We start from the raw sequence: 12,824 nt of genomic DNA, 5'->3' as shown, positions 1-12,824 counted from the left end.
TAATCGAACAGACCACGGAAATACACAGAACTCCCAACAGAAAGGACCCAAGGAGGACAACACCAAGACACATAATAATTAAAATGGCAAAGATCAAGGACAAGGACAGAGTTTTAAAGGCAGCGAGAGAGAAAAAGTTCACCTATAAAGGAAAACCCATCAGGCTATCATCAGACTTCTCAACAGAAACCTTACAGGCCAGAAGAGAATGGCATGATATATTTAATGCAATGAAACAGAAAGGCCTTGAACCAAGGATAGTGTATCCAGCATGATTATCATTTAAATATGAAGGAGGGATTAAACAATTCCCAGACAAGCAAAAGTTGAGGGAATTTGCCTCCCACAAACCACCTCTACAGGGTATTCTAGAGGGACTATTCTAGACGGGAGCACTCCTACGACTAAACAGATGTCTCCAGAGAAAATAAAATCACAGCAAAGAAAGCAGACCAACCAAATACTAACTAAAGGCAAAAAATAAAATCAACTACCCACTAAAAGCAGTTAAAGGAAATACGAAAGAGCACAGAATAAAACACCCAACATATAAAGAATGGAGGAGGAGGAATAAGAAGGGAGAGAAGAAAAGAATCTCCAGACAGTGTATATAACAGCTCAATAAGCAAGCTAAGTTAGGCAGTAAGATACTAAAGAAGCTAGCCTTGAACCTTTGGAAACCACGAATCTAAAGCCTGCAATGGCAATAAGTACAAAGTAAGGCACAGTGTACACACAACACAAACACACAGAACCCCTCAGCAAAGGCTGGGAGACTTACGGGTTCACCACATTTAAGAAAATCTAACCAATCATTACTTAACTGCTAATTAACCAAGCAGAGGCTTCAGTAGTTACCCAGGACAAAGAATACAGATTTCACAGAATTCATCCCCAAAAGTAACAAAACAAACAGCAGTAACAACAAACCCTGGGAGAGGTTTGATTTCCACAGTAGCCACACTGTATTATTTAAATGTCCATTTTTTCAACAAAAAAAGATGAAATACACAAAGAAACAAGAAAGTATAGCTCATACACCAGGGAAAAAAGGCAGTCATTAGAAACTAACCCTGAGGAAGCCCAGATGTTGGACTTACCAGATGAAGACTTTAAATCAGAGACTGTAGATATGTTCAAAGAACGAAAGGAGACCATGTGTAAATAATTAAAGGAAATAATGAGAATGATTTCTCACCAAATAAGAAATATCAGTAGAGATTTAAAAAAATTTTTAAAGGAAAAATTAATGAGTTCCATAGTTGATAAGTACAATAACTAAAATGAAAAATTCATTAAAGAGGGTCAACAGCAGAGTTCAGCTAGCCGAAGAATCAGCAAACTTAAAGACAGATCAATTTTCTACTCTGAAGAACAGTAAGAAAAAAGAATGAAGAAAAATAAACTTGATATGGGGTAACAAGCAACTAAAATATGCATAACAGAAGTCCCAGAAGGAGATAGAAGTGGGGGGGAGATGGAACGTATAAATAAATGGCAGAAAAATCCTAAATTAAATGAAAAGCATTAATCTAAACATCCAAGGAACTAAATAAATACCAAGTAGGCAAAACTCAAAGAAATGTGCACCTTAGATACATTGTAATCAATGGCCAAAAGCCAAAAATACAGAGGGTCTTGAAGGCATCAAGAGAAAAGCAACTTACAACATATAAAATCCTTAATATGATAAACAGCTGACTTCTCACCAAAAACCAAGAGGCCAGAGGCAGCAGGATACAATATTCACAGTGTTAAAAGAAAAGGACTAGCAGTCAAAAATTCTATATCCAGCAAAACTGTCCTTCAAAAATGATGGAGAAATTAAGATGTCCCAGTCAACAAAGGTGGGAGAATTTATCACTCTAAGAGCTGCTGTACAAGAAATAATGCTGAAATGAAAAAACACTAATTAGTAACTCAAATCCACATTAAAAAAAGTAAGTACCAATAAAGATAATTACAGACAAATACAAAAAACAGTGTTTTGTAACTCTTTTCTTTACCTATCTGAATTAAAAGACAGCATAAAGTAATAATTATAAAACTTGTTGGGTTTTAATGTAAAATATGTAATTTCAACAATGAATGACAATAAGAGCACAGAAGAGGAGAAAATGAACAGAAGTCTTATCAAAGCAACATTTTTGGATACTACTGAAATTAAGTTCCTATTAATCCAAAATAGATTATTTTAAGATATTAATTGTAATCACCAAGAAAGCAAAGAAAAATTATGAAAGAAATAATTAATTAACATATATACTGGAAAACAATAAAAAGGAAGGCAGTAATGGAGGAAAGGAGAAATTAAGAAGATGTAAGACATATAGACAACAAACAGAAAGTGGTAAATACATATCTTAATGTACCAATAATTACATTAATTTAAATGGATTAAGCATTCAAGAGGCAAGAGTTGGTAGAAAAAAACAAAACAAAAAGCACCCCCCCCAAAAAAAAAGAACAAATCATCCAAATATATGCTTTCTACAAGACACAGTTCAGACTCAAAGACCAAATGGGCTGAAAGCAAAAGGAAAGAAAAAGATACCACATAAACAGTAATGAAGAGCCTCGTGTACCTATACTAATATCACATACAATGCACTTTAACATAAAATTAAAGACATAGGGCTTTTTATAATTATTAAGAAGGCAAGTCCATCAAGAGAATATAACAATTATAAACATATACACACCCAACAAGAGAGCCTCCAAATACAACAAGCAAAAATTGACAGAATTGAAGAGAGAAATAGACAATTCAGCAATAATTGTTGGATACTTCAATACTCTACTTTTGAATAATGGGTAAAACTACCAGACAAAATATCAACAAAGAAAAAGAAGACTTGAGTGTTACTACAAAAGAACTAGACCCAGCAAACATACAAAACAGTCCAGGCAAAAACAGCAGAGTATATACTGTTTGCCAGTGCACATGGAACACTCTATAGGACAGGACATAAAATAAGTCTCAATAATTTAAAGGATTGTCATAAAAAATAGATGTTGTTTTCCAACCACAATGGAATGAAATTAGAAAACATACCAGGAAAAAGTTTGGAAAATTCACAAATATGTGAAAATTAAACACCATTCTCCTAAATAACCAATGAGACAAAGAAGAAATCACAAGGGAAGTTAGAAAATACATTGAGATAAAAACACAAAATATATGAAATATAGCAAAAGTAGCATGAGCCATGCCAAGAGGGAAATTTATAGCTGTAAACATCTATATTAAAAAAAGATCTCCAATCAACATACTGCAAACTTTAAAACTTACACAATGTTATATGTCAATTATATTTCAATTACAAAATAAAAATGTTTAAATTTTTAAAAAGTAAAAAGATCTCAAATCAACAACCTGTCTAAATCTAATCCTTAACAAATTATTCCAAAATACAGAAGAGATAGGAACAATTCCCAACTCATTCTATGAGGCCAGTCTTCTCTGATTCCAAAACTAGGCAAACACTACAAGAAAACTACACATATTTATTATATAAATGCCACAATCCTCAACAAAATCCAACAAAATCTATAAAGGATCACCAAGGGTGGTTTAGCCCAGGCATGCAAGGTTGTTTCAACATATGAAAATCAACTAATGTCATATACCATATTAATAGAATAAATGACAAAAACAACATGACTATCTGAATAGGCATCAAAAAAAACACTTAACAAAATCCAACACCCTTTCATGATAAACACAATGAATAAACCAGGTATAGAAGAGAACATCATCAACCCGAAAAAGGACATCTAAGGAAACCCACAGCTGGCTTCACACTTAATGGTTCCTCCTAAGATCAGGAACAACTCAGGATATCTATTCTTGCCACTTTTATTCAGTATTATACAGGAGGTTTTATCCAGAGCAGTTAGGCAAGAAAAATCAATTAAAAGACATCCAGAGAAGGAAGAAGAAAGACTATCTCCCTTTGGAGATGATATGTACACATAAAATCCTAATATATCACTAAAAAACTATCAGAACTATTCAATGAGTTTGGTATAGTTGCAAGATACAAGACCAACATACAGAATTCAACTGTGTTTCAGTATATTAGCAATAACAATCCAAAAACAAAATTGAAAACAATTCAATTTACAGTAACACCAAAAGAATAAAATATTAAGGAATAAGTTTAACACCTTCCCAAAAAATAACTGAAAGATTTGTACACTGAAAACTAGAATACATTTTAGAAAGAAATTCAAGATTTAAATAAATGAAAAGACATCTCATATTCATGCACTGGAAGATTAATACGTTAAGACAGCAGTTATTCCCCAAATTGATCTTACAAGTTCAATACCATCCCTATCAAAACTGTAACTGGACAAGATACCAATTCAGAGGGGGAAAGAATCATTTTATCAACACAGGTGCTGAAACAACTGAATATGTATAAGCAAAAAAATGAAGTTGGACCCCTATCTCACACCACAAACAAAATTCACAAAAATGGATCAAAGACTAGAAGCTGAAACTATAACACTCTTGGATGAAAACATAGGACTAAGTCTTCATGACCTTGGATTAGGCAAGTTTCTTAAATATGAAACCTAAACCAGAAGCAACAAAAGAAAAATACGTAAGTTGGACTTCAGCAAAATTTTAAAAATCTTTGTGCTTCAAAGGACACTACCAAGAAAGTGAGAAATCACAGAATGAAAGATTTATCTTTGCAAATCATGTATCTGCTAATGATCTAAATATGCACAATATATAAAGAAATCTCACAACTCAACAAGACAAATGACTCAATTATAAAATGGGCAAAGGCATAGAGATTTCTCCCAGATAAAAAAATAGCCAAAAAGCACATGAAAAGATGTGCTTAGCCATTAGAGAAATGCAATCAAAATCACAATGAGATATTACTTCACCCCCATAAAATAAAGAAGTCACATAAAGGCAAGTAATGACAAGGATGTGGAGAAATTGGAATCCTCATTCATTGCTGGTAGAAATGTGAAACGGAACAGCCACTGAGTTCCAGAGTTACCCTACAACCCAGCACTTCCAGTCCTTGCTATATACCCAAGAGAAACAAAAACATGTCCACAATGTTCATAGCAGCATTATTCGTAACAGCCCCAAACTGGAAACAATCCAAACACCAAACAACTAATTAAGGGATAAATAAAATGTGGTATATACATAAAAGAGAACACAGTTGACCCTGGAACAATGTAAGGGTTGGGGCACTAGTTGAAAATCCATGTTTAATGGCCTACTGCATATAAAATGGGTTAATTCAGATGCAACAAATGGTAGAAAAGAAATGGAAGGGTTGTAGAGTCCAAGAGAGAAAAGAAAGCAAACAGGAATGAATTACTGCTCACTAGTCCCTGCGAGGGTTAACACTTGCTTGCAGGTTGATCAGGCCCAGGCTAGGAGGGGTGCACTTGGAAGAGGTAAAAGTTTCCCAATTCCTTCGTCTGAGTTGGCTGACCTGGGCCTCAGCTCCTCTGCTCCTCTCAGATCCCAGCATTTCTCTCTATCCAGATATGGCCAGTTACATCAGTTGGTCACAGAGTGGTGCTGATAACACCAAGGTAGTGGGTTTGATCCCTGTATAGGCCACTATGTACACTTTTCCTTTTCCATTTCTATCGACCACATCACCCATGGAATCTTACATTAGATTACAGATACTGTACATTTACTGAAAATAAAAGAAGGGGAAGTGGTTCCACAAAGTTCAAATCTGTGTTGTTCAAGGGTCAATTGTATTATCAGTAATAAAAAGAAACAAAATACTGATGTATTCTACAACATGGAAGAACCTTGAAAACATTATGTATGCTAAGTAACAAAGGACTACATATTGTATGATTACATTTCTATGAAAATGTCCAGAATAAGCAAATCTATAGAGACTGATAAAGAAGTACTAATCTATTGTCTAGGGTGGAGGGCATGACAAGACAGTTGGGGGAAACAGGAAGGAGTGTGCAGTTTCTTCCTGAGATACTGAAAAGGTTCTAAAATTGACTGTAATAATAAATGCACAACTTTGTAAATATACTAAAAAATTTTACACCTTAAATGGGTGAATGTATGATATGTAACTTATAACTCTATAAAGCTATTATCCAAAAAAAAAAAAGGAGGCTGGATACCTACACACCGGGAATTAAACCTTTTAGGGTGACTCCCTACTAAAATGAGTATTGAAATAGGATCTGGGCTTTCCTAACAAAATATCAAAAATGTCTAGGATACAATCAAGTCACTCATCATACTAAGAACCAGGAAAATCACAACTTGAATGAATAAAGACAATTAATATATGCTAACACCAAGATGAATTAGATATTGGAATTATCTGACAAAAATTTTAAAGCAGCCATCATGCCTTGATAAGAAATGAGATATCATCTTGAAACAAAGAAAAAAATAGAAAACTAACCAAAGATATAGAAAATTTAGGAAAAATAAAGGAAATTATAGAACTGAAAAATAAAATGACCAAAACAAAAACTCACTAGATGGGCTCAACTACAGAACGAGTATGACTGAAGAAAGAGTGAGTGAACCTGAAACTGGAAATAGAACAGTAGAAACTACTCAATCTGAACACAGGGAAGAAAAAAATAGAATAATGCCTCACCTGTGGGACAATAACAAAAGAGCTTATTATATTTGTATCATCAGAGTCACAGAAAAAAGGAAAAAGAGAGTGGTACTGAAAACTTACTCTAAGAAATGGTTGAAAACATCCCAATTTGGCAAAAGACATTAACTTACAGTTCAAGAAGCTAACATAACTCCAAAAAGGATAAACCCAAAGAAATTAATGCCAAGACATATCAATTCAACTTCCAAAAACTAAAAACAAAGAAAAATACCTTTAAAGCAGACTAGGAGAGGGAGGAACAACCTAAGACAGGCACAGTCGCAGGGGGGTCATCAGGTGAGAAATTGGGGATCAACAGAGGTGAGGCTTAGAACCTCACTCCCCCTGTTCTGAGAGAAATCTTCTGCATACGTGGATGTTTTATTGCCCTTGTCTAGCTTGGATTAACACATAGTCTACAGGCACACACCTGATCATCTACATTTGCTCTCTTACAACACTAAACTATGTTTTCTACCTTTATCTTGTATCTACCTACCACTTCAGCATTTTATTAAAAATAATAATAATAGAGAAATGTGGTATTCACATATAAATCAAGTATAAAAATCAAATGAGTATTCATATTTGAACTGACTGTTTATAGTTCATAATGCATGAGCAAAACCAAAAGTTTCTGTGATGACTGCCCTTGTACTGTTCACCATGTAACTTATTCACTATGTAAGAATTTGTTCTCCATGTAAGAACTTGTTCGTTATGCCTCAGAAGATTGGAGACTGACGAAAATTAGGCTTGGGGTGGATTAATGATTGTGCATTGAGCACTGACTCCCCTATACAGAATTTTATTGTTGTTAACAACCATTTGATCAATAAATATGAGAGATGCCCTCACAACAACAACAACAAAAAAGTACACACTTCCAATTATAAAATAAATAAGTAACCGGGATGTAATGTATAGCATAAGGAATATAGTCAAAATATGGTAACAACTTGGTATGGTGATAGCTGGTACCTAGAATTATCATGTATATAAATGTTGAATCACTGTGTTGTACACCTGAAACTACTACCCTTCAATAAAAAATAATTATCTACAAAAAAAAAAAAGCAGCCTAGGAGAAAGGATACATTACCTACAGGGAAACATGAATTTCAATGAGAGCCAAGATTTCATAACAGCCAAGAAGTGGAAAAAATCCAAACACCCATCAACTGCTTAAGGGATAAATAAAATGTGGTATATCTATAAAATAGAATGCAGTTGACCCTTGAACAATGCAGGAGATAGGAGTTGTCTGAAATCATGGAGGTGTGAAGTGGGACATTTTTCAAATGGTCAATGTAAAGAACTGTCAACCACAAATTCTATAAAGAGAAATAGCTGACAAAATCTTAAGAAAACTAAAGAACAAAAGAAGATGACTTCCACAGTTTATATCTTAGCTCTGAAGAATTACAAAATATGCTGGTATCATTAAATGAGCAATTACAGGTTTTCCCTATAACAGGAATTAAATGTTTGAAAATTATAGGTTTCCTCCCTTGTCATCACCAATGCCAATGAGATAGTACATAGGTAGATGGCTTAATGCATATTCCCTACCTCAACTCTCCTAGTTAAAAAGAAACAGTTCTGCCCGAGTTCAATATCTTTTATCAATCTGACAGTTTTTGTTCTAGTTAAAAATTCCAAAGCTTTTGCACCCAAAATAAGAAATATTTGTTTAAAAAAGATACAAGATAGATGTGCCTCAACCATCTGAAATAATATCTGCTAAAAAGAAAACCTGAACAAACCCTCTATAATACTGTCACAACTTAACCATCTTAAAAGCCAAATCATAAGAGCAAATGATATTTAATCCACTCGAACTTGTAAAAAGTGTGTATGTTTTTAAAAAAAAGAATGAATGTGTGAGTATGACTAGTGACCTGTTAAACAGCCAAGAAAGAAACAGCTGGTCAGCTTGCAAAACTGAATTCAAGATCTGTTTTACATTATTTACCAACTGATTCATTCAACCAATTTTTATCAGTTTTGAAAACATACCAAATACTGTGCAAGGCAGTGATGAAAAGATAAATAAGGTATTGTGATGTAAGAATTATTACAGAACAGAATATGTATTAGGTCTTCACCCCTGGTTCCTAGCAAAGAGCTCCTGCAACCCTTGGAATTTCTTCACAGGGGTGAGATGAGCATATTTTATTATTCATAATAAGCCCCTTTCAAACCTATCTGGTAGAATAGGGGCTGGTTGCCAGAGGAACCAACCCCTGACTGCAGGGAAGGGGAAAGGATGGTAGACTGAGGCAATCAGCAGCAGTTGATTTAATAATTATGCCTACAGAGTGAATGAAGCCTCCATAAAAACCCTAACTACAGGGTTTTGGAGAGCTTCCAGGTGGTGGACACATCCAGATGCTGGGAGGATGACACCCCTAAAGAAGGCATGGAAGCTCCATGCCCTTTCCCACATACCTTGCCCTGTGCTTTTCTCTTCCATTTGGCTGTTCCTGAATCATACCTTTTATAATAAACAGATGATGGCAAGTAAAGAACTTTCCTGAATTCTAGAAGCCATTCTAGCAAATTATTTACCTGAGGAAGTTGTGGGAAGTCCCAAAATATAGCCAGTTGGTCAGAAATACAGGTCACAAGCTGGGACTTCTGTCAGGCATCTGAAGTGCAGGGCAGTCTTGCAGCAGTGAGTTCTTAATGTGTGTTGTCTGCACTAACCCCAGGTAGTCAGTGGCATAACCTGGGTTAAATTGTAGGATACCCACTTGGTGTCCAGACTGTTGAATTGCTTAATGTGAGGAGAAAACCCACACAGTTGGATGTCCAAAGTGTTGTGAATACTGTATTAAGAAATAGTTTACCTCCCAGACCTCAAGGAACTTCTAGGCATGAGAACAATAGGCCCATGACAAATAACTTCTTTAAAATGTGTTAAGTACTTTAATAGGTAGGTGTACAAAGTACCTGCAAGTAAGTAGCTAATGTGCCAACAAAACATTTATCCTGATTTTTTAAGGGTGAATTAAATACTAGAGTTCCTCAGGGTTTCCATTACTCCTTCTTTCAGCTATCAGCCCTAGCTGCCTATTAGCATCACATAGGAAGCATTTTTTTAAATGACAAGGTCTGGCCCCACACCAGACCTACAATCAGAATCTCTGCAGGTGCCTTGAACCCTTCATCTTTACCATTTAAAAACTCCCCAGATGATTTTAAAGTAGTGCCTGGATTGAAAATGACAGACTCTGTTCAGGAAAAACATCACCCAGGCCTTAACCAAACTTTTGGCAATAAGGAGAGAAAGAAAAAGATTTCAGGTAGGCACAATCAGATCTATGTGATTATATATGGACTTAATGTGAGGAGAGAAGAGGATTCTAAGGTTTCTAGGGTAAAGACCTTAAAATAGGAAAAGAAGTGTTTGTATATGTGCAAGTTTGAAGTACCAAGTATCCAAGTATAATTCTCCAACAGACAGATGAAAAAAAGAACACCTGAAGTCCAACTGAATACACATCTTTGAAAACCGAAAATACGCATGCTATTTGAAGCCAAGAAAGGAAGTGTAATTACACAAGGAAATTTAGAGAACAGAGAAAAGAACAAAAAATGAAACCCTAAGTATTACCACGTAAATCTGAGGGAAAAAAAGAGGGAAGTACCAAGGTAAGGTTTTTGGTTTTGTTCCGGATGGAAACCTGAGCATGTATGCAGGCTGAGAGAAAAAAAAAAAGAACATTCAGGGAGATGAAAGATGTTAGCTTTAGAAAAGAGGGCCCCACTTCCTCTGAGAAGAGGAAAGGAGATCAGAAATCAGAAGAATACAGGCACACAGAAAAATGACAGACCCTTGAGTTGTCGGCTGATGCCCACTGATATCTTCTGTGAAGTAGGAAGTAAAATAAGCAATGGAGAAGTCAAGAGTAGGACAAAGAGTTAGACTCTGAGAATGGCAAAAATGTACAAACAGCCACTTAGGTTTTAGTACAAAAGAGAAACCTAGGGAGTAAGTCAAAGCATCTGCAGGCAGTAAGAGTAAAGTTTAAAACAATACCAGCACCTCCATTACATGATTTTCTCCAGCCTGCTCTGGAGATTCCAGGAGCAGAAAAAGTCAACTGTTTGATTCATACAGCCTTGGAGACCATCAGGGCAAAAGTGGTAAGAATGACTTGAGGCCAGGACACTGGTTTTATAATTTTTAAAAGTCAAATTTATTTAACTCTTTTAAAATATTGACTGTAGCTATTTCCTCCAACAGCCAGAAAAAGTGTGTGTTTGGGGATGCAGGGGATAATTATTCTTGCACTCTTAGAGGAGAGAAAGAAAAACTTTCACGACTAAGCATTTTTTCTCTCTTCAGCAGTTGATTCCAAGAAATCTAAACCTGATTCCTCCAGGCTTTTAAAGGATGAAAATTCACTGCAGGACTAGACTATCCAGCTGAGATAAAAACAAGCGAAATACTTCTTAGGTACAATGCTATTTCAGCTAGAAGGTAGGGCTCTTTCTTCCCTAAAAAAGAAAGGTTCAGTAAACACCATTACAGCACGGGGAGAGGGGATAAGGAGGTAATTACATTGCAAAGCGTGCTAAGAATCCTTTACAAAGTCAGTTAACATAAAAGCAACATATGACACAAACAGAGAACATAATTTGGTTTCTTCTGAATAAATGCAATGAGTAAATAATTTACAATTTAATCTCTTTATCACACTTGGAGTTCACGAATTTGTCCTGCCACCTCCCATACCACTCACTCTTCAGGTATTGGGTCAAATTCCTCTGGATACTGGACCTTTTGCTACCATCATCTCGAGAGTACATAGGTCTGGAAGTTGGAAGAGGCTAACACACGTGAGCATCCACCATGTGCCAGGTCTAATGTGTGCCAGACTCTGGGCAAGGCACTTTATAAGTTATGGATACGGCTTATTTAAAGATGAATTAAGATGTTAAAACTAGATTTGACATTCAGGAGAGTATTCGATTGTCTGAAGGTTTAGGTGTAATGAAAAGAAGTGCTAGCAACAGTGGTTGATGAAAATGAGGGGAAAAGAGGTTAAGCTGTGAAAGGAAGGCATCTGGGAGCAAAAGAGCAAAATCCCGGGGCACATGGGGAGGAGGGCGCGACTGAAATGTAGAGAACGCTGCTTAAGGGGCAGGGTGGGGATGAGCCTGCAGAAGCGAAGGCCGAGTAGAGGTGAGGGCAAAAGTCCGATCCTGGCCGGATAGGCGTCTCATCCCCGGAAGGTGCCCCGAAGGACTGCGGGAACCGAGAAACGGTGCCATCACCCCAAGAGGGAGGGGAGGATGAGGAAGGGAGGAGACGGGCGGGAGGCCCACATCGGCGGGCACTACTAGCCGGGCGATGAGGAAGCCCGCGGCCGGGAAACGCGGGCGCTGGGAGAAGGGGTGAGGGTGCAGGGGCCAGGCGGCCGGGACACCGGGCGCCGCGCTAGGGAGGCAGGGCTGGACATCTGCTCGGGACCGACACGTTAATGTGCGGGCAGGAGGCGACGCGCGGCCAAGGTCTGCCACGGCAGAGCCGACCGGAGCTCGGAGCCAGGTGGGCGGCAGCTGGAGGCCAGCCGAGCTGCAGCGAGAGCGGCGTCCCCCTTACCTGGGATGAGTGAGGAGCCGCCGAGCCGTCTCCCCAGCATCCTGGGCTCAGATGTCTCTCCCACCGCCCTAGGTTGGGACCATTCGCCAGTCCCGGGAGCCCGTGCTCCCCACCAGAGTCCAGCTGCTGCCAGCCCGGCACAGAGCCGCGGAACAGCACCAACGCGACCGGCGCGCGCGGCCACCTCAGCAGTGACTCCCGGCGACGCCGCCTTAGCGCCTGCAGCCAGCCTTCCGCGCGGGCGCGAGATCACACGGGTGAGACGATTGGCTGCTGGGCGCCCGGCCCCGGCGATGTGTCGACCACTCTGATTCGTGAGTTCCGCCGGCTGCCACCGAGAGAGGCGGGTCTCGGAATTGCGCCTGGTTTGGCGGGCGCTGAGGCACCGGATGGGTCTGACGTCGCAGCCGGGTGGGCGGCCCCGCGTTCCTGCGTATGCGCGCTCCCCGCTGGGGCTCCCAGGCCGTCACCTTCCTGAGCAAGTTGTAGCCAACGGGGTGGTGCGCGTGACGTAGGTGGAGGGTAGCCAAGCGCTGGGGTCGACCCCAGCGGGTAGCGGTCGGCCG

At 38.4% G+C, this 12,824-nt stretch overlaps 1 protein-coding gene across 5 annotated transcripts in view; it reads right to left on the bottom strand.

The window, feature by feature from the left end:
• The window catches only part of TPST1 (tyrosylprotein sulfotransferase 1), a 591,927-nt gene extending 579,414 nt beyond the window's left edge, over positions 1-12,513 (bottom strand). For 3 of the 5 annotated variants that reach the window (XM_036907915.2, XM_036907916.2, XM_036907914.2), the window contains exon 1: positions 12,259-12,510. The gene's annotated coding sequence lies outside the window, so the exon portion shown is untranslated. Of the gene's footprint in view, positions 1-12,258 lie in introns of all 5 variants that reach the window. The other 2 variants (XM_057487200.1, XM_036907919.2) reach the window with 2 other exon arrangements.
• Positions 12,514-12,824: the final 311 nt, after the last annotated feature.

This window comes from Manis pentadactyla, chromosome 10 (assembly GCF_030020395.1).
Source record: "Manis pentadactyla isolate mManPen7 chromosome 10, mManPen7.hap1, whole genome shotgun sequence".
Classification (NCBI taxonomy): domain Eukaryota; kingdom Metazoa; phylum Chordata; class Mammalia; order Pholidota; family Manidae; genus Manis; species Manis pentadactyla.
This window is presented reverse-complemented; position numbering and strand designations above follow the sequence as displayed.